Source organism: Grampus griseus (genome assembly GCF_964374135.1).
Source record: "Grampus griseus genome assembly, chromosome: 10".
In the NCBI taxonomy this organism is placed as follows: domain Eukaryota; kingdom Metazoa; phylum Chordata; class Mammalia; order Artiodactyla; family Delphinidae; genus Grampus; species Grampus griseus.
The window spans coordinates 30,838,956-30,859,132 of record NC_139004.1 but is presented as its reverse complement, the minus strand read 5'-3'; positions in this window follow the sequence as shown (position 1 = coordinate 30,859,132).

Genomic DNA, 20,177 nt, shown 5'->3' with positions numbered 1-20,177 from the left:
GGGGAGCAGCTCTAACTTATTCCAGAGTCCCAGCTGGTCAGAGCCAGGAGGGCCCCCCGAGCAGCCAGCGACTCCCCTCACAGAGCAAGGGCGGGCCTGGGGCTGCCTGAGGTGGTCTAGGAGCCCCTACTATATGCCTGACATGGATGCTAAGTTCTTTGCCTGGTTCACTCATTTCAACCTCACATCCTCCTTAGGTGTATCCTGATTTGGACATGAGAAAACAGGCATGGAGAGAGTGAGGGACCCCCAAGGAGTTAACAGCAAAGGTGATTAATGTCATTAGTCATTAGGAAAATGCAAACAAAACCCACAATGAGATACCATTTCACACCCACTAGGACAGCTATAAAAAGGAAAATGACAAGTGTTGGCAAGGAGGTGGAGAAATTGGAACCCTCATACGCTGCTGGTAAGAATGTATAATGTGGCAGCTGCTGTGGAAAACACTTTGGCTGCTCCTCAGGAAGTTAAACATAGAATTACCATATGACCCAACAATTCCACTCCTAGTAGGGACCAAAAAATATTGAGAACAGGTGTTCAGACAAAAACTTGGACACGAATATTCATAGCAGCCCTATTCACAATAGCTAAAAGGTAGGAACAACCTAAGTGTCCATCAGCTGATAAACAGATAAACAAAATGTGGTCTATCCATGCAGTGGAATATTATTCAGCCATAAAAAGGAATGACGTTCTGATTCCTGCTACAACGTGGATGAACCTTGAAAACATCATGCTGAGTCACCTGCTATGCCAGTCACAAAAGGCCACGTATTGGGGACTTCCCTGGTGGCTCAGTGGTTAAGAATCTGCCGGCCAATGCAGGGGACATGGGTTCAAGCCCTGGTCCAGGAAGATCCCACATGCCATGGAGCAACTAAGCCCGTGCACCACAACTACTGAGCCTGCGCTCTAGAGCCCGTGAGCCGCAACTACTGAGCCCTCGTGCTACAACTACTGAAGCCTGTGCGCCTAGAGCCCGTGCTCCGCAACAAGAGAAGCCACAGCAATGAGAAGCCCACGCACTGCAATGAAGACCCAATGCAGCCAAAAATAAATAGGTTAAATAAATAATTTTTTTAAAAAGGCCACATACTGTGTGATTCTGTTTATATGAAATGTCCAGAACAGGCAAATTCATAGAGACAGAAAGAAGATCAGTGGTTGCCAGGGGCTGGGGGAAGAACAATAGGGGGTGACCACCCAGTGGGTGCAGAACTACATAGTGGGGAGGGTTGCACAACCCTGGAACGTACTAAATGCTACTGAATTCAGTACATTTCAGTGAATCAAGCTGTACACTTTTAGGTGGTTAAAATGGTAAATTTTATGTTATATGCATTTTACCACAGTTTTTTTTAAGTTAAAAAAGAAGTGACTGAAAGACAGAACCTGGACCAGACCAGTTCTTGTCCCTTCCCTTCATAGGCCTCGGAGCGGCCAACACGCTCAGCCGTGGTGTTTCGGTATGGACAGAACAAATAAAAGTCTGCTGGACACTGTGCTGACACAGATATGGGACCCAAGTGTTTTTGTTTTTTTGTTTTTTGTTTGTTTGGCCACGCCGCGCAGCATGCGGGATCTTAGTTCCCCAACCACAGATCAAATGCGTGCCCCCAGCAGTGGAAGCGCAGAGTCCTAACCACTGGACCACCAGGGAATTCCCCTCAAGTGGCTTTTAAACATTTCTGGGCCTTGGCCTGCTAGAAAAATGACAGCTCCAGGCTTGAGTTCAGATAGACGTGGACATAAACGCTGGCTCCAGCACAGTCTGTGTGACCTTGGACACACCCTGTGTCCTTTCTGGGCTTCAGTTTTCTCATCCAGAAAATGGACAGAAGAAGAAGACGCTCTCCATGTTGTTAGGAGAATTCAGTGAGTTGACACACGTGGAAAAGCCCAGGGGATAGTGCCTGACACACAGTGAGGGCTCAGCAAACCTGCCCCTTTCCTCCGTCTCCTGTCCCTACATGTGCCCATGACATTTATCCCAACCAGATGTCACCTGGACAAACACAGTCCTGGAGGTCGTCCACACACCCAGCACTTGTCCAGCTACCCCGAGGGACCCTGCCCATGGGATATTTGCACTTTCAAAGAGAAAACTAGTTAATCCACAGAAATTCTAAGTGATATAGAGAAGTGGAGACTTTCTGGATTCATCCAACAAATATTTGGGTTGCGGGAGGCACTCCCTTTTCCCTCTAATCACACCACTTAGGTAGCTACCTGCTTTCATACCTCTATCCTACACACACACACACACACACACACACACACACACACACACACACACACACGCTTACACACATACACACACACACACATACCCCCAAATCCCTAAGCCGAGAATTCATTTTTTTTAATTAATTAATTTATTTTTATTTATTTACTTTTGGCCACGTTGGGTCTTCGCTGCTGTGCATGGGCACGGGCTTTCTCTAGTTGCGGCGAGTGGGGGCTACTCTTCGTTGCGGTGCGTGGGCTTCTCACTGTGGTGGATTTTCTTGTTGCAGAGCATAGGCTCTAGGCGCACGGGCTTCAGTAGTTGTGGAGCGTGGGCTCAGTAGCTGTGGCTCGCAGGCTCTAAAGTGCAGGCTCAGTAGTTGCGGTGCACGGGCTTAGTTGCTCCGTGGCATGTGGGATCTTCCCGGACCAGGGCTCGAACCCGTGTCCCCTGCACTGGCAGGCGGAGTCTTAACCACTGTGCCACCAGGGAAGTCCCCTAAGCCAACAATTCTTAAGAGCTGATCCCTGACCAGGTTCTTACCTGTCCACAGCTCAAAATGTCAGCATAAGAATGCCTATCGATCTTTCTGGGGAAAGACTATTCTTATCTCTCTTTTTTGGTATTAAAATGTTCATTTTTTTTAGGCTGTAATAATAAGAAAATAATTTTTTAAATTATTCTTATGTCTTTACTTAACAAAATAAGATGCCAGCAGCCCTTACATCAGTTCCCAAAATGACTTTTTGAAATTTTATTGTAAATCCTCAAATCCAAGGAGCATGGCTTCCTCTACCCACCCACACTCCCCCGCAAGTCTCCCTCATCCAGCAGGGGGTGAATTCCACCTCACTAGCTCAGTGGGTGGGTAGAGGGCAGGGCCCTGAGGTCTGTCCCTGCCTGGGTGGCTCTCTCCAGCCCCTCCCCCGCATCCCCACAGCAGCACACTGATTTCAGGCTGGGTGCCACAGCCCCGAGGGCCAGCCTCTGGATACCAACAGACTGGTTCCTGCTTCCTGGTGCCAGAGGCCATCCTCCAGCAGTGTAGTGGGTGACACAGAGCCATGGCACTGTACCCTTTACCAGGCCTCTGGTTCAGCTTAATAAAGGACAAGCCATGTTCAGGGACCAATTTGCCTGTGAGCCAAATGAGGCTTCATTAGACTGCGTGGACTCCACTCAGCCTGGGCAACTCACAACCCAAGCTCCCCGACCCGTGAGGGGCTGGTGGGCATCACTGGGACCTCCTGCCCTCTCCAAGTCCCTCAGGTTAGACCAGACCATTCTAGGTCACTGTCCTACCACCCAAGGCCTCTAAAACTCCAGTCAGAAATGAGACCCAAACTCCCCATTTAAAATCCTGTGTTTGGGGGGCTTCCCTGGTGGCGCAGTGGTTGAGAGTCCGCCTGCCGATGCAGAGGACACGGGTTCGTGCCCCGGTCCGGGAGGATCCCACATGCTGTGGAGCGGCTGGGCCCGTGAGCCATGGCCGCTGAGCCTGCGCGTCCGGAGCCTGTGCTCCGCAACGGGAGAGGCCACAGCAGTGAGAGGCCCGCGTACGGCTTAAAAAAAAAAACAACAAATACTGTAAAATCCTGTGTTTGGGGACTTCCCTGGTGGCACAGTGGTTAAGAATCCGCCTGCCAATGCAGGGGACACAGGTTTGAGCCCTGGTCCAGGAAGATCCCACATGCCGCGGAGCAACTAAACCCGTGCACCACAACTACTGAGCCTGCGCTCTAGAGCCCGTGAGCCGCAACTACTGAAGCCCATGTGCCAGATCTACTGAAGCCCGCGTGCCTAGAGCCCATGCTCTGCAACGAGAGAAGCTACCACAAAGAGAAGCCCGAGCACCGCAACCAAGAGTAGCCCCCGCTCGCCGCAATTAGAGAAAGCCACAACAAAGACCCAATGCAGCCAAAAATAAATAAATAAATTTATAAAAATAAAAAATAGGGGGCTTCCCTGGTGGCGCAGTGGTTGAGAGTCCGCCTGCCGATGCAGGGAACACGGGTTCGTGCCCCGGTCCGGGAAGATCCCACATGCCGCCGCGGAGCAGCTGGGCCCATGAGCCATGGCCGCTGAGCCTGCGCGTCCGGAGCCTGTGCTCCGCAAAGGGAGAGGCCACAACAGTGAGAGGCCCGCGTACCACAAAAAATAAATAAATAAATAAAATAAAAAATAAAATCCTATGTTTGACTTGGAAGCAAAGTAAATGGCAGAGACCTGGGGCCTGCCCGGGACATTCTCATTCTGGGAGATGCCCGGCTCAACCTGACACACATTAGAAACCATCAGGGGCCATGAGGAGCTGTGAAGGGAAAACAGGGGCCAAAAACAAGGATGGGCAGGCAGCAAACACAGACTAAGTGTCCGCTCTGGGCCGGGCACTGTGCTGGGTGCTAAGAAGGCAAACATGAGTGAGACACACACCTGCCCTGAGGGGCTCCCCGTGAGCAACCGGGGGAAGAGGCGAGGCCGGTATATTTGCACTTTCAAAGAGAAAACTAGTTAAGTGACACTTAGCAAGTCTGTTCATTTCCCATAATCCCAGAGACAAGAGCCCCAGCCTAACAAAGCTGACAACCAAGTCAGAAAGCCGGAAAATTACAGATTGTGGTAAACCCTAGAAGAAAATAAACAGCGTGAGACAAAGCAGAACGGGGGGGCGGCGATTTCAAGGGTGGTTGCACAGGGCTTCTCTGAGGAGGTGACACTGGAGATGAAGTGGAGGAGGATGAGAAGGGAGAATGTTCTAGGTAGAGAGCAGCAGGTGCAAAGGCCGGGGGGCAGGAAAGGACTTGGTGAGTTCAAGGAAGAGCAGGGGGGCCGGTGTGGTTGGAGCGTGGGAAGCCACGGGGAGAGAGGAAGGAGACAGGACAGGCAAGGCCTTCCAGGCTGTGGTGAGGAATTTGGGTTGTGTGATAAGAGCTTTATCCCCGTTTAGCAGATACAAAACCCAAGACTCAGAGAGGTTAACTCCCTTGCCCAAAGTCACACAGCTGGTGAGTGGCCAAGCTGAGATTCCCAACCTGACATCAAAGCCCCTATGTTTTCTTTCCTCTACCCACTAGCAGCACTAGGCTGGCTGCTCCATGACGGGTATATGATTAATGACAACAGATTTAAGGAGTGGCCGGTTCGCCAGGGATGTCTTTGTGGAGGAACTGACCACTGAACCAGGCCTTTGAGAGTGAGGAGGACTTTGGGGAGTTCCCTGGTGGTCTAGCGGTTGCGATTCGGTGCTTTAACTGCTGCGGCCCCAGGTTCAATCCCTGGCTGGGGAACTGAGATCCTGCAAGCCACGCAGTGCCGCCGAAATAAAATTTTTTTTAAAAAGTGAAGAGGACTGTACCAGGTGGAGAAGTAGGAGGAAGAGTGTTCAAAGAAAAGAGCACACGGCATGTTTGAGGGCAATTGGGTTGGGGAGCGTAGCAGTTGCGGTGTGAGAAGGCGTTGGGAGCTGGATGATAAGGGACCACAAAAGCCACCGAGGATGCCCGAATTGACTCACAGGCAATGAGAGGCCAAGGAAGGATCTTGAACAGGCTAAGCTGTTCTGTCTTTAGGAAGATGATTCTGGTACAGGAGCCAGGAGAGGGATGGGGGGAAGGGACAGCTGAAATTAATGAGGGGACAGAGGCTGGTAGACAGGAGAGAGGGAAAAAGGAGGGAAGTGTGAACTGCAGAGGGAGGTGGGGGGCAGGGCAGGGCCCCTCTCACCCCAGAGACAACAGCACTGCTGGTCCCCGCTCCCCCGCCACGGGGGCATATTGACGCTGACCACACATAACCTCCACAACCTGACTGGGGGGTATGTGGAGAAAGGGGAGCTCAGGCAGTACACAGAGAGGCATTTCTGCAGACCTCAAGAATGGGGTAGCACAGCCTGGGTGCCCACCCTGCTTCACTCCAGGCCTGGCCTAGGTCCATGGTCCATTCCTAGCCAAGAGCCCCAGGCCCTGCTGTCAGTGACCCCCATCGGCCCAGGGCTTTCTGTTCTTTTTTTTTTTTTTTTTGGCCATGCGGCTTGCAGGATCCCAATTCCCTGACCAAGATTCGAACCCGGGCCCCAGCACTGAAAATGCCAAGTCCTAGCCACTGGACCGCCAGGGAATTCCCCAGGGCTTTCTGTTCATGCCCCTATGGCCCCCAGGCCCATCACCTTCCCTCAGAGCCCCCAGCATGAAGGATGGGGGGCCAGCTTCACAGGGTTGGGTGACCCTCAGATACAGATAAAAGCTCAACACTTAACAGCCCTCACTCTGAGAGGGGCCTGTTGTTTAATTTTTACTCATTTCATCCACACAACATCCCTACAAGGTAGATACAACTGTGCTCCAAAGAAGGGAAACTGAGGCACAAGGGGCCTACCCAAGGAATTCTCTGTGCTTATCGATTCTCCCCTGCGCTGGGTCTTCAGCCCGGCTACACTCTCTCTCCTCTCTCCTCGTTGCTTTCATGATGATCCTGCCAGATGCTCCCATTCCTGCCAGGAGCAAGGGCTGTGTGTGGCGAGGTGGCATGGGCCTTAGGAACCATCTGCCTGTAGCTCACCTGATGTGGGAAGGCCCCCCTGGGAGCAGGGCAAGCCTGTCTGAACCCTCCCCACCCTGGACCTGGGAGCCAGGCCCACAACCAACCCCAGCCAGCCTTCCCTGTCCCCTCTGCTCCAGTGCCCAGCCAGGCAGCACCCACACCCCAAACCCCCCAGGATGTCCTGTGTCCAGGGTGCTGGCAGCCCTGTGCCCACTAGGTGGCGCGATGCACACAGAAATGCGGGTTTGGCTGCTGGGCCGCTCTTCTCACCTGCAGAGGGGCTGTATTTTTCACTACGCACACCCTCTGTATTTCTCTCACTTTTATCCCCATTCCCCACCCCCAACCCACAGCCAACCATTTGTGTGTGTGTGTTCTTGTGAAAACCTGAGCCTGTATTTTCTAGTTTCATACTTAATACATTGTATATATTCTCACTTTGTTCACTCAGCACCGTAGTTTTTAAACCCATCCATATTGCAATGGCGGGTGTCCTCCACATCTATTTACCCACTCTGAGGGTGACGGGCACCCACGTCCCCTCCAACACCCCTCAACAATCCTGCATGAGCGTCCTTGTGCATGACACTCCCTGTGGCCCTGCATAGGGAGCAGAATTGTCAGGTCACAGGGTATGTGTTGACTTAATTTAATGCAGCACCGCCAGCCAGCTTTCAACTCGCCCAGTTCTTGGAAGGTTCCTGGGAAAAGTCTCTTGGCCTCCCAGGACCACGCAGCCTGGCATCCTCCCTGTGGGTTGCCCCAAATCCTTTCTGCTTGGGCCTTAGGGCAGTTGGAAGGCTGCTGGTGGGTGGCCTCTGTCAAGAGCACCTTGTGGAATTCCCTGGCAGTCCAGTGGTTAGGACTCTGTGCTTTCACTGCTGAGGGCCCGGGTTCGATTCCTGGTCAGGGAACTAAGATCCCACAAGCCTCGTGGCATGGCCACACACACACACAAAAAAACGAAAAACAAAAATAAAAGAGTGCCTTGTGATTGTAAGACCTGAGGTCCCACTGTCCCCCTAGGCCTGCTCTGCCTGCCTCTACCGAGCCCTCACCAAGATCATGCTAGCACATGACACGGCCCCATCCCTGTCTTCAGGAGTCTTTCTTGTGCCGAGGCCCATTCTTTCCCACTTTCCTGTCCCACAGAACTACCCCAGTTTTCTGCATTTTCCTGAGTTCTCTGCATCAGCCCATCCCTTCCGTGTGATCAGTTCTACACTTCCTAGCTATGTGTCTATAGGCAACTTATTGAGACTCTCCAAGTATCCTTGTCTATAATATGGATATAGTAATATCATTACTGATAACGGGCACACAGATATGATCCTTCCTGGCCGCTGCACACAGCCCTCTCTCTGACTCACTGATGCCCTGCTTCCCACACACTCAAGTAGCTGTAACTCCTCCTCCTCCAGGAAGTCACCTCTGATTGAACCAGTTATGGTCCCGAAGCCCTTAACCCAACTGGTCACCTAGTCAGAGCTTGAATATTTGGGGGTCTGAAATTTAAAAAACAATAATGGCTATGATTCATTGAGCACCTACTATGTGCTAAGAGTTCTTTATCCTACTTCATCTTCATAAGAGCCCTGGAAGGCAGACATTATCATCTCCATTTCACAGAAGTTGGAGAGTTAAAGTGACTTGCCCAAGGTCACTGGCAGGTAATTGCCAAGGTCAAGACTGGAATACAGGGATGTCTGACACAAACATATTTCCCCTACCCCACCCCACCTCCTTCAGAATCCCTCCCTCCTGCCCTCCTTCCCCCATATACCCAGTGTGTGTGCTGCATTTGATAACTAGTTTTAAGTATACACATAAAACGGGTATATTGTCCTTATAAAAACATTAAAGCAGTATAGATAGGGCTGTGTCACCTGGGCCCAGGACCTTCTACTCTCCCCAAAGAACCCCGCTATTAGCAGCATCCTGGATATCATTCAAGTCCATTTTCCATGCATTTTTCTACATGTGTAGGAAATAAGGAATATCGTTGAGTGCTTTCGTTTGATTTTACATAAATGATGTATGTGTACGTATCACTCGTGAACATGCTTTTTCCCACTCAACAGTATGTCTTGGGGAGCTGCACCTGTTTAGAGCTATGCCATCCTTCCTGGGAACTGTCGTGTGCTATTCCATGGCCAGGATGGGCTTTGCTTCTGGAACCACCCACTACTGATGTGCATTCAGGCTGCTCACAGCTCTCACGACGAAAAATGAGGCTGAGGGAATTCCTTGGCGGTCCGGTGGTTAGGACTCGCACTGCAGGGGGCACGGGTTCAATCCCTGGTCGGGGAACTAGGATCCCACGAGCCGAGTGGCGCGGCCACAACAAAGAAAAATGAAACTGCAATGCCCGTCCGCGTACAAACGTCCTTGTGCACTGTGACGTGCCCCGTGAAGGGTGTGGAGAGCCACCGCTTCTCATCTGTCACACGTGCCATGGGAATTCCCATGGCACGTGTGACAGGGTGGAGGGTGGGAGCCCCACCCTCCACCAGGCAGTTTTGTTCCACTCTCCTGTGAGGGGTGGAGGTCGGTTTCCACTGGTCTGGGCGTCACTGGAGGCCTTCAGAGTGAAACACAGACCAAGCTCGTGGGTCTTCTCATGCTGCTAACGTCAACCTCTTGATACTCACCTTGCTAATATCTTCTTATCAAAGACCCCTCAGAGCCAGGGGAGAACCCATGTGTCTACAAAGAGTTGCTCAGGTCTCTCCATCCTGAAAAGCTCCTTCAGTCGCCCTCTAGCTATAGCCCCCCTCTCCTCTTGAAGAAGTCCCCTGCCCCATCCCCTCCTCATCCCACTGTGGGCTGCCTCTGACCCAGCTCTCCACCAGTGACAGCTGTGCAATCATTTCCCCGTCCCTCTGCAGACCCCACTGCTAAGGGGCCGGTGACAGCTGACCAGATCGACCACTTCCTCCTCAAACCTCGCCTCCCTGGCCTCCTGGCCTCCACTCCCCAGGCGGCGTCCTCCCTCCCTGGCCGTTTCTTCCAGATCTCCTGCCCAGCCGCCTCCTCCTCCACCCGCCGCCCAAGCATCAGTGTGGCCCCAAGTTCTGCCCCTGGCCCACTGCTCCTCCCTCCCTCTCTCCTTGTGACCTCATGGTTTGAAGTGCCATGTACATCCTGATGCCTCTGAAATCTCCCACCCTGTTCTCTCCCCTGACCTTGTGTTGAGTGTAGCCCACTGTCACCCAACACTTGCAGCTCGACAACCAGAAGATATCTCCCTTGCTCCTCTCCTCTCCTCTGCCAGGACCCCGGACACCCTGAGGAGCCCTGCAGTGCCCCCCACCCCAGCTGGGAGACCTAGAAGGCTCCCTCGTCTCCTCCCACCTCCAGACATTCATGGGACGCTGCCCATCCCCCCTTGGGGCAGCTTGACAGTCGGGTAGCCCAGCAGCCGTAGGACTCAAGGCGCAGGACGCTTGGATGCCTTTATTTCAAGGATGTGGCTCAGAGGAGGGGCGGCTCCGAATGTAAGGGCAAGGCCGAGAAGGGGCACAGTGCAGTGGAGGATAGCAAGCCCCACGGCTGGGGTCACACGGCAGTGTGACCAGGCCACGACGTGGACCCCAGGGTGGTCTGCCCTGGCTGGACCAGGGATGTCGCAGCCATCTCCCCCCACCCACCCAGCTCAGGCCACCACAAGTCACCCCTGAGCTGGCTGAGCATCTCACCCCCAAGTGGCTCCTCCCTCCCCACCCACCCTCTTTCACTGCTTCCCACCCCCCCACACAGTTCCTCTGAATACACACCTATCCCAAATAGCTTGGTTGTGCTAACTTGAATTTCTGGACCCCTGTCCTGTCTCCCAACATGACTCCTCTATGCCATGCTCCCCCAGCCTGCTAAACGCCTATTCCCGCCCCCCAAATAGTTCTTGACTGCCATCCTCCATCCCTGCCCTGGCCTGGTGTTCTTATCATCTCTTGAACTTATGGATTTCCTGCTGCCCGGCGGCCGCTTGCACCCTCCCTGTCCTCTGCACAGCACTGGGCCATCTTTTTTTTGTGTGTGTGTGGTACACGGGCCTCTCACTGTTGTGACCTATCCTGTTGCGGAGCACAGGCTCTGGACGCGCAGGCTCAGCGGCCACGGCTCACGGGCCCAGCCACTCCATGGCATGTGGGATCTTCCCGGACCGGGGCACGAACCCGTGTCCCCTGCATTGGCAGGTGGACTCTCAACCACTGTGCCACCAGGGAAGCCCCGGGCCATCTTGATAAGGCACATCTGGGGCGAGGAGGCGCTGGCCATGTAAAGTAGGGCAGTGACAGGTCTAAGTCTGGGCTCCTGGCCGGGCCTGCCCCCCTCCACACTCATTGCTGCCCTCTAGGGCCCCCAAACTGCTGGCAGGTCCCTGTACACCCTACTGGGTATCACACTTCCGGCTCCGGGTGGGATGAAAGGTGCTCAGAGGAAAGACTGTCGCTTGGCTAACTCTGACCAACCATCCAGCATCTAGAGAGCCCCCCAGGAAGCCTCTCTGAACCTCCCAGGCTAATGGCTGCGTGCCACTTACCGTACAATGAACACATCTTGCCACCTCTCGGGAGCTTCTCCAGGGCAGGAACCATACTTTGCCCCTCTGGGGACACACAGTAAGTGTTTGCATGGGGCAGGGTCCAAGCAGACAGAGGTGCACATTCTATTAAGATCATTTGAGGGACTTCCCTGGTGGCGCAGTGGTTGGGAGTCCCTCTGCCAATGCAGGGGACACGGGTTTGATCTCTGGTCCGGGAGGATTCCACGTGCCATGGAGCAACTAGGTCCGTGCACCCCAACTGCTGAGCCTGTGCTCTGGAGCCCGCGAGCCACAACTGCTGAGCCCACGTGCTGCTACTACTAAAGCCCACGCGCCTGGGGCCCGTGCTCCGCAACGGGAGAGGCCACCACGGTGAGAGGTCCGCGCACCGCAGTGAAGAGTGGCCCCTGCTCGCCGCAACTAGAGAAAGCCCGTGCGCAGCAACAAGGACCCAATGCAGCCAAAAATAAATAAATAAATATATTAAAAAGAAAAAAGATCATTTGAGGAGGGTTTGACAAAGTGATGATTTACAAAGGTGAGGACCAGGGCAATGGGTACCATTGGTACCATTGGCAATGGGTACAATGGGTACCACTGTGGCCAGCGCCCCCGGAAGGAGAACTGCCATAAGAAGCTGTGACACATGCCTGAGGGCTGTGGCCAGCCCTGCAGGGGGAAAGCAGGGCTGACGGTGCCAAAGACCCCAAACTCTCTCTTTCCTCTGGTCCTTTGAGTTCCTGCTGGTGCCCCCACTGGCCAAACCCAGCTGGAAATCAGAGGGCCAGGGAGCCCCTGGTCCATCATGCAGGTCAGCTGCGTGGGCACGGAGCAGGGTGGACAGGAGCAAGAGGGACCCTGAGGGGCAAGTGAAGATGTAAGCCCCGGGCAACAAATGTGAGATCAGAATTTCACCGATGAGACTCTGAGCAGGGCTCCATAGGCTGACTGGCCTCCACTCCAGGAGAAAAGGACATTCTGAGTGAAAGACGTGCACAGCCAGAGCTGTGGGCTCAGCGGGGCGTGTGCTGATGGAAAGTCCCCGTCCAGGGGACGGGGCTGGAGAGACAAAGTGAGGTGCGGTCTCTGGGAGGGACAAACTGTACTTCACGCTGAAGGGATGGGCGAGCCGAGCCTGGCCTCTGCAGGGCTGCCTTGGCCTGGGTTTTCCAGCTGAGGGATGGGTTTGGAGAAGCAGAGACAGCCTTTCCTGGGGGTGCGGAAGGACACATGCTCTCCATCTGGGAACCCACTAAGGACTGGGTGCCGAGAGCTGCACAGTGAGACAGGGCAACATACCCCAGGCACAATGACCGCAGTGTCACCATAGAGACTACTTGGAACAGAATGTGTAAAGCGCCTGGTACAACAGTGGCACAAAGTAAGCCCCCAATACATTGTTTTCTCAATACATTAGTGTTTCTCTTCTGCTCCTACTACCATGCGCCACAGACCCCAGGCCTCTAGATGATGGATGAAGAGATGAGATTCCTACACTGAGAGCTGCCTCTGGTGGGTGGCTGGATTGTGACAGTGACTAGGCAGCAGCATGCCCAGACTCGTTTGGGGCCCTGGGATGGATGAGGAGGACCACCGTGCCGTAAGAGAATGAGTAGCACTTTGGGAAAACTAAAAATGGACAGGGAACAGCAGGACAAAGCCAAAAGTGACTCCAAAGTTGTGAGATTTGTAAGGTAGGGGGCTGCTGGTGCCACTGCCAGGACAGTCACGGAGGATGCGCAGGGGCAGAAGCCAAAGTTTTGGGAAAAGTGACTCACCAAAGGCAACCCCACAAGCTGCTGAGCTCGAGCCCCAGCCCAGAGCCTCTCGTGTGGACCACGTCCCGCCATCTGCACTCTGTGAGCCAGACAGCCCAGCGCTCTGATGGCCTTGACTCTACTTTTCAACCCTTTGGCGAGCCACAGCCTTCCAGATTCTCCATCACCTGCTCTACCTCTAAGGCTCAAGTCAGGACAATGGGCAGATAAATAGCAGTCAAGTGCAGAGCTGCGTGGGTCCCAGTGTGGGTTCCCTTCCTATAATTCTACACGGTTCACAATGACTCCCAGGTGTCCTCTGTCCCCTTACACACAAGAGGTCCCACCTAGTCTCACACCAGGGTTTCTCCCCCTTGGCACCATCTCCACTTGGGGCCGGTGGTTCTTTGTCGTGGCGGCTGTCCTGTACACTGTAACATGTCTAGCCGCGTCCCTGGTCTCTAGGAACTAGATGCCACCCCCAGTTGTGAAAACCAAGTCTCCAGACACTGCCAAGTGTCCCCCGTGGAGAACCACTGCCTTATCCTTTGAACAGCTTTCTTTTTCCCCTAAACATGGTGAAGAGTAAAAAATTCGGGCTTCCCTGGTGGCGCAGTGGTTGAGAGTCCGCCTGCTGATGCAGGGGACGCGGGTTCGTGCCCCGGTCCGGGAAGATCCCACATGCCGCGGAGCGGCTGGGCCCGTGAGCCATGGCCGCCGAGCCTGCGCGTCCGGAGCCTGTGCTCCGCAACGGGAGAGGCCACAGTAGTGAGAGGCCTGCGTACCGCCAAAAAAAAAAAAAAGAGTAAAAAATTCATTAGTAAACTTGTTTATTCTACATCCCTCTGGGTGTGGAGAGTGGAGGAAACAAGACAGAGGAAGGTGGAAAAGCTTTGTCAAAAAGAAGCAGCCGGCAGCCTGGGCACTGATGAAGACTGAGGCCGATTTATGGTGACACACTGTCATTTTCCATCACGCGCACCGCTTTCTTTTCTCCTCCTACTCCCTTTCTTTCTGTCCCCTGCCTAAGCCTGAGGACTGCTGACTGCTTCCAAGGACATCATTTAACCCAATGAACTTGAGCCAAGGATTGAGCTGTTCATCTTCCCCCTCCCATCCATCCCACAGACATCCACCCGCCTGAAGGGACTGCTGCCCTCTGCACCCCGTAGAAACTAAGGCCTTATAAGGTGCTTCATAACTATCTTTTTTATTGTTGCCTGAACATTTGAAGGTATTAAAATTTTTTGTGTGACTGAAAGCAAGTTTAGGAATAAAGTAGTTTATGTTCGGAAAAGTTAGAAACCAAATTGCAGTTAAAGGCTCTTTGTTCATGCCTGGCTAGTCCTGGTAAGAGATACCCAAGGTACGGCCAAAAGCCACACCTCATCATGGGTTTTCTCCAAGGAAGCACACACTGATTCTTTGGACACAACGTGAACTCCAGTTTAACAGGGTTATCAATACAGACTTGGCATGGGAAGACAGCTTACGAAGAGGAAACGCTGGGCATCTGGCCAGTGTGGGTGAAGTCCACAGGGTAAGGATCTACATGCAGATCTGCAACGCTACCCAGCACCGGTCCTTGGAGATATACCATAAATGTCCATTTCTGCTGACTCCTATACTAGACATCTGTACAAACTCCTAAATTGAGAATCCAAATTTTAACCTTTGAGCTCTCAATATTTTTTTGATAGATAAGAAGTGATTTATTAGAACAGGATGCTGGTGAGGCTTTCAAGCAGGCAGGCAAGTGTTGCGCTGCCCCGACTACTTTAGTGGGTTACATTTTCATAATCAGAGGAAGACAGGGGAGGGGGAGAAGACCTTCTGTATCTTTCTTGAACAGACATCATCGGCTCCTCCTCCAGGTTGGGCACAGGAGTTTTCTTGTCCCTACGTGGTCAGGCCAGGACTGTCATGGAACTTTGGAAAAATTATTTCAGGTCTCAGTACAATGAGGGTCTTTCACTTTGAAATGTCACCTTTCCATAAATGATTGTTTGTGTGTGCGCAGAGCATGGGCTGGCGGTCATTAACTTGACGACACCACTGGGCAGGCTGTAGGTCTTCTTCTCCAATATGTTTTATTGTTTTTAGGGCATTGTGCAAAGAGCAGGTCCTAGGGGTCAAAGAGCACGTTTTGGGGGAGGTCATTAACTTACTGGAGCTCTCAATATTTTCTGTGCATTTACTGAGCATGGGGGAGACAGCCATGAACAAGACGGACACTGTTCCGGAGCCCATGGGGATTATCAATTACAAAGAGGTGTGAAAAGCACTATGCCTGGCGGGGGGCTGGGTACCAGGCACAGCACGCATAGAGTAATAAGAACGCTGGGCTCAATTCCACTGCACACTTACTCAGTTTTCTGTGTATAAAACGGGGACCTCAGCCCTACCTACCACCCAGCTGGGGGAAGCCTTAGCAGTAGGCACGAGGTGAGATCACAAAGATGGGGGCATCTGTACAGCGAAAGGGCTCTGCGGAGGTAGAGGTGTTCAGAGACCACAAGGACCCCAGTGAGGAAGCACCTTGCTACTCAGGAGGAGTAAGAGAGGGCTGTGAGGTGCTCTGAAGTCCTCGGACCCAGTGGGGGACCTAAAGGGTCAGAGGGGAGGTTTCAGACACAGCATCACAAATCTGCTTCCTCCCAATCCCATCACCGCTGCACACCCAACAGCCTGGTCACCACACCTTGGGAAATATGCTCACCAGGGAGCCCCGATCCTGCCAGCTGCTCACAAGCAATGCTGCTTCCTACCCCTACCGGCTGGGTACATATGGTCCCATCCAAATGTATTTTTCAGAAAGTTCCTCATGTTTTTATTTATTTTTTATTCTTTTTTTTCATCATGTTTTTAAACTCAGTGGTGAAAGAAAGTGCTCAGTGATGCTGTGGAAAAGAACAGGACTAGCCACCAGAGAACCCAAGGTCTGACTGAATCTGCTACTTTCCCCTGTGGAATTCGGGGGCTCCTCAACCCCGAAGTCTACACAGTCATAGTGAAAGGTTCGAACCACGTGGGTGAGACAAAACCCCCAGTTTTGTTTTGAAATGAACTCAAGCCACAGGTGGGTTAGCTATGACATGCCCTTGGCGAGAGAGGTACCCTATGCCTTCCCCAAAACAGAGTACACATCGACTAACAGTGTTACTTAGGAAGCGCAAAGTTCTCCTCACCTTGAAAAGCGCACCACAGACTTGAACAGAGGAAATCTATTAGTTTGACATTTACCGCACACCTACTATGTGCCAGGTGCTGGGAACACAGAGTTAAACGAAAAAATATAGCTACGTTCCTATAGAATACAACCCAAGCCCTGGCCCGGAAGTGGGGAGGATGGTGAGAACGGCCAGGTCAGAAGCTGGTGCGTGGGCAGCAGTGAGTGGACTTGGCAGCCCTGGCTCCTGCTGCCTGAACTGTCCCGTCCCCATCGGCCAGCGCACAGCCACAGCTCTGGGGGCCAGCCAGGGCCCCAGCCAACGCAAACACGTTTCACACACAGGTTTGGTTTTATCATCAGAATTTTTTTTGTGGGAGGAGGTGAGAGCCACATCCTTCTATTCTGCCATCTTGATTCCTCCTCCCAGAATTTATTTTTTAAAAAGCAGTCATTCGTTTTTATTACTTTTATTACTAACATGTTGAAAATGTCAGACCTTTGAAAAGCTGAAAAAATAGTATAATCTCCATATACTCCTCATTTAGATGCATCAGTTGGTAATTTCTTGCAGATATCATGACTCTTCACTCCCTAAGTGCTTCAGCACCAGACTTTTTAAAACCATAAATACATCTTATAAATAAAGGGAATGGGTAAGACTAAAATTAATTTTTTTTATTTTACAAAAGAAAAAATATATATAGGTGGACTGTCTCTCTGCAAGCAGTTACCTACTAGAAAGCAATTTAATTAATTACAAAGGTAAGCCTATGGGACAGCATATCTGCAGCAAACACTGTTCAAATAAATGGAGAACCATGTAAGTCATTCTTAATCGTCTGTCTATTGTAGGGACCCAGCCTGGAGAAACGAAATCCACAGACAACTCTAAAATCTCTTTTGAAGCAAGGGTTTCATTCTTCTTCGCTAGCGAACCTTTAACCAGAGCTAGCAGCAAACCGATGAGCTAACGTAACTGGGTAAGGACAGTGCCAGTGAGGAATATGAACAAACGAAAGCTCTGCTCTGTGCCAGCCAGGAAGGGCACTGGGTTAGCCCACGGGGATGGGTCAGTACTGCCCACTCCCAGCCCGGGAAACCATGGGAGGCCAGGCATGGCATCCCTTGAAAAGGCCAGCACTGGGAGAGAAGGTCTCTCTTTCTCTCCTCTTCCAGCCCTAGGAGGTGGTACAAATCACCAGGAAGCCCAGAGCAGGGAGAGGGCAGGATGGCTCTGATCCCACACCAGATCATCAGTCTCGATTGACCGAGAGCTGCATCTATTTGTCATATAAATATTTGGCCTAAAATCAACTGCCAAGCAGTTTCATAATATCCAGGGGTATCCCAATTATTCAAGGGTTCTTATGAAATTCTCAAAATAAGTTTAAATTCATTTTCATTTAAAAAAAGAAAAAGCACGGACTTCCCTGGTGGTCCAGTGGTTAAAAATCCTCCTGCCAGTGCAGGGGACACGGTTCGATCCCTGGTCCGGGAAGATCCCACATGCCGTGGGGCAACTAAGCCCACGTGCCACAACTACTGAGCCCACGCTCCAGAGCCCACACACCGCAACTACTGAGCCCACGTGCCACAACTACTGAGCCCACGCTCCAGAGCCCACACACCGCAACTACTGAGCCCACGCGCCACAACTACTGAGCCTATGCTCCAGAGCCCACACACCGCAACTACTGAGCCCACACGCCACACTACTGAAGCCCGCGCCCTCTGGGGCCCGCATGCTGCAACTACTGAAGCCCGCATGCCCAGAGCCCGTGCTCCACAACAAGAGAAGCCACCGCAATAAGAAGCCTGTGCACCGCAACGAGGAGTAGCCCCTGCTCACCGCAACTAGCGAAAGTCCACGCGCAGCAAGGAAGACCCAGCGCAGCCAAAAAAAAGAAAGAAAAAGCTTGTGGTATGTCTTACAAGACAGCCTGTCATGATATCAAGCAAGTGACAACAGGTTATCACCGAATCTGGCTGGAAACCACTGGCTTTAAAAAATCATAATGAAACTGGCTTGATGCTGAAAACTGAGAAGCAAACTCATTTTCACTTTGAGCCTAGGAAGTCCACATAATTTGGAAAATTACCTAATATTTGGCAAAACAATTCAGCAAGTGTCCAAAATACTGAGGGGAACTGAACTGTGATCCATCCTCCAGGTGGGAAAGAATAAAATGAAATCCTGAAATTTTTTGTTAAAAGATTGAATCACAAGACTAGGGGAAGGAAAGAAATGCAGCTGCTGGGACAGATTTGAATTTCAGGTAAGTATTTGATTCCAATATCATGCAATTTTCGTCAAAAACAAGAATTCTCAGCAACTGAGAAAGAACAAGAGAGAACAAGCGGCCAAGAAAGGCAATGGGAAGATGGAGCAGGGAAGCTAAGGAGGCTGTGCCCACGTGAGGCCCAGCATGCCCCACGGGGGCCTCCTCCTCACTCTGATTCCGGAGGAGCCAGGCCTCTGGGGCTTCCTGCCCACCAGGGGGCACCCCCTCCCTTCTGCCCCCACCTGGCACCTCAGTAAAGCAGGGCTGGCCTTGAGGGTTTCCGGAGGGAACCGCCTGCTATGCCTGCAGTGCTGTAGCCTCGCCACCGACGGGAGGTGGTTGGCTTCTGGCTATTTTTCCAGGAGTATTGCTGGTGACAGGGTGAGCCCTGCATTCTTTGGCCAGGTCCCCATCTGCAGCCAGGGGCACACCCTCCAAGGTCGCTGGGGCAAGGGTGCAGTCAGAGCCATGCCTGGTGACCCTGGAGGCATGACCACCAGTGGAGGCACCAAGCCCCCAAGGGGTGAGCTCCCCAGCTCCCCAGGCGGCGATTCGCCCAGGGTCACATGGCTAGTTAGCACAGGCCCAACTGGAACCCAGGTCTCCCAACCACAACCCCCAATGTACAGCTTTCCACGTTTCTTCAGCAGTGGGGCGGCAGAGGGAGTCAACCTGTGGGTGGAGCCGGCCGCTGCAGCAGACACTTGGATGAGGTCTATGAACCCAGAGAGATGAGGCTCTTTGTCTTAAGGGCATAGAAGGGAAAAAAACAAAAGCAAGTTTATACTCATAGGGAAACATAATCTGTGATTATAAATATTTCATGAGCAAAGAAAGCGGTACTGACTGAGACTGGGGCGGGGAGGGTGGACAGCAAATTAGATTCCAGTTTGCAAAGTGATAGGGCAGCTGGGAAAGCAGCAGAGCTGAGGCTATTCTGGGCTGTGTGCTGCCAGGGCCTGCGTCACGGTCGGGGAGCGGTCTCTGGCCCCCAGCCCCTGGAAACCACAGCCTTCCAGCGGTCAGCACAGAACACCTTGGGAAGAGTGTTTAAGCCCATGGCAGACCTGAGCTGAGGGGGGATGGCAGGACAGTCATTTGAAAGACTCCCGCAAACCTCAACAGGAGGGAGGCGGGAGCGGAGCTGGAGCAGGGCAGCTGGTGCCCTGTAGACCCGTGAAAGGATGGACGCACGTTCTGCTGACTAAGGGCAGGGGAAGAAGTGAGCCCGACCCTAGACAGCGAGTGCCCTTCAAAGCTAGAGGGCAGCTTTGGTCAAGCTGCCCTGGTCAGAGCAAAGGCCATGCCCTGAGCAGGTGCTGCCAGGCTGAGAATGGCAATCCCGCCCTTCCCTTCCCTATGGACAGGGGTCTCTTCCTCCCCCAGCCTTCGGGAAGCAGCCCAGAAAGCAGAGGAATTAAGAACTTGCTGAGTAGCAGCGGCTGCAGCTGGGGAGACACTCGTCCCTGGCAAAGCAGACCCCGGTGCAGGCGCTTCCTCCTCCGTGGCCAGCGTCAGCTGCTGCAGCAGAGCAGGTCAGCCAGAGTCTGCCGGCCCTTCCAGAGGGCCCGGTGAGGAGGGCTGCTAGCTCCTAAAATACCCAGAGGGACCTTGAATCAGCCTTTAATCAGAGCAGCCCTGGGGAGCG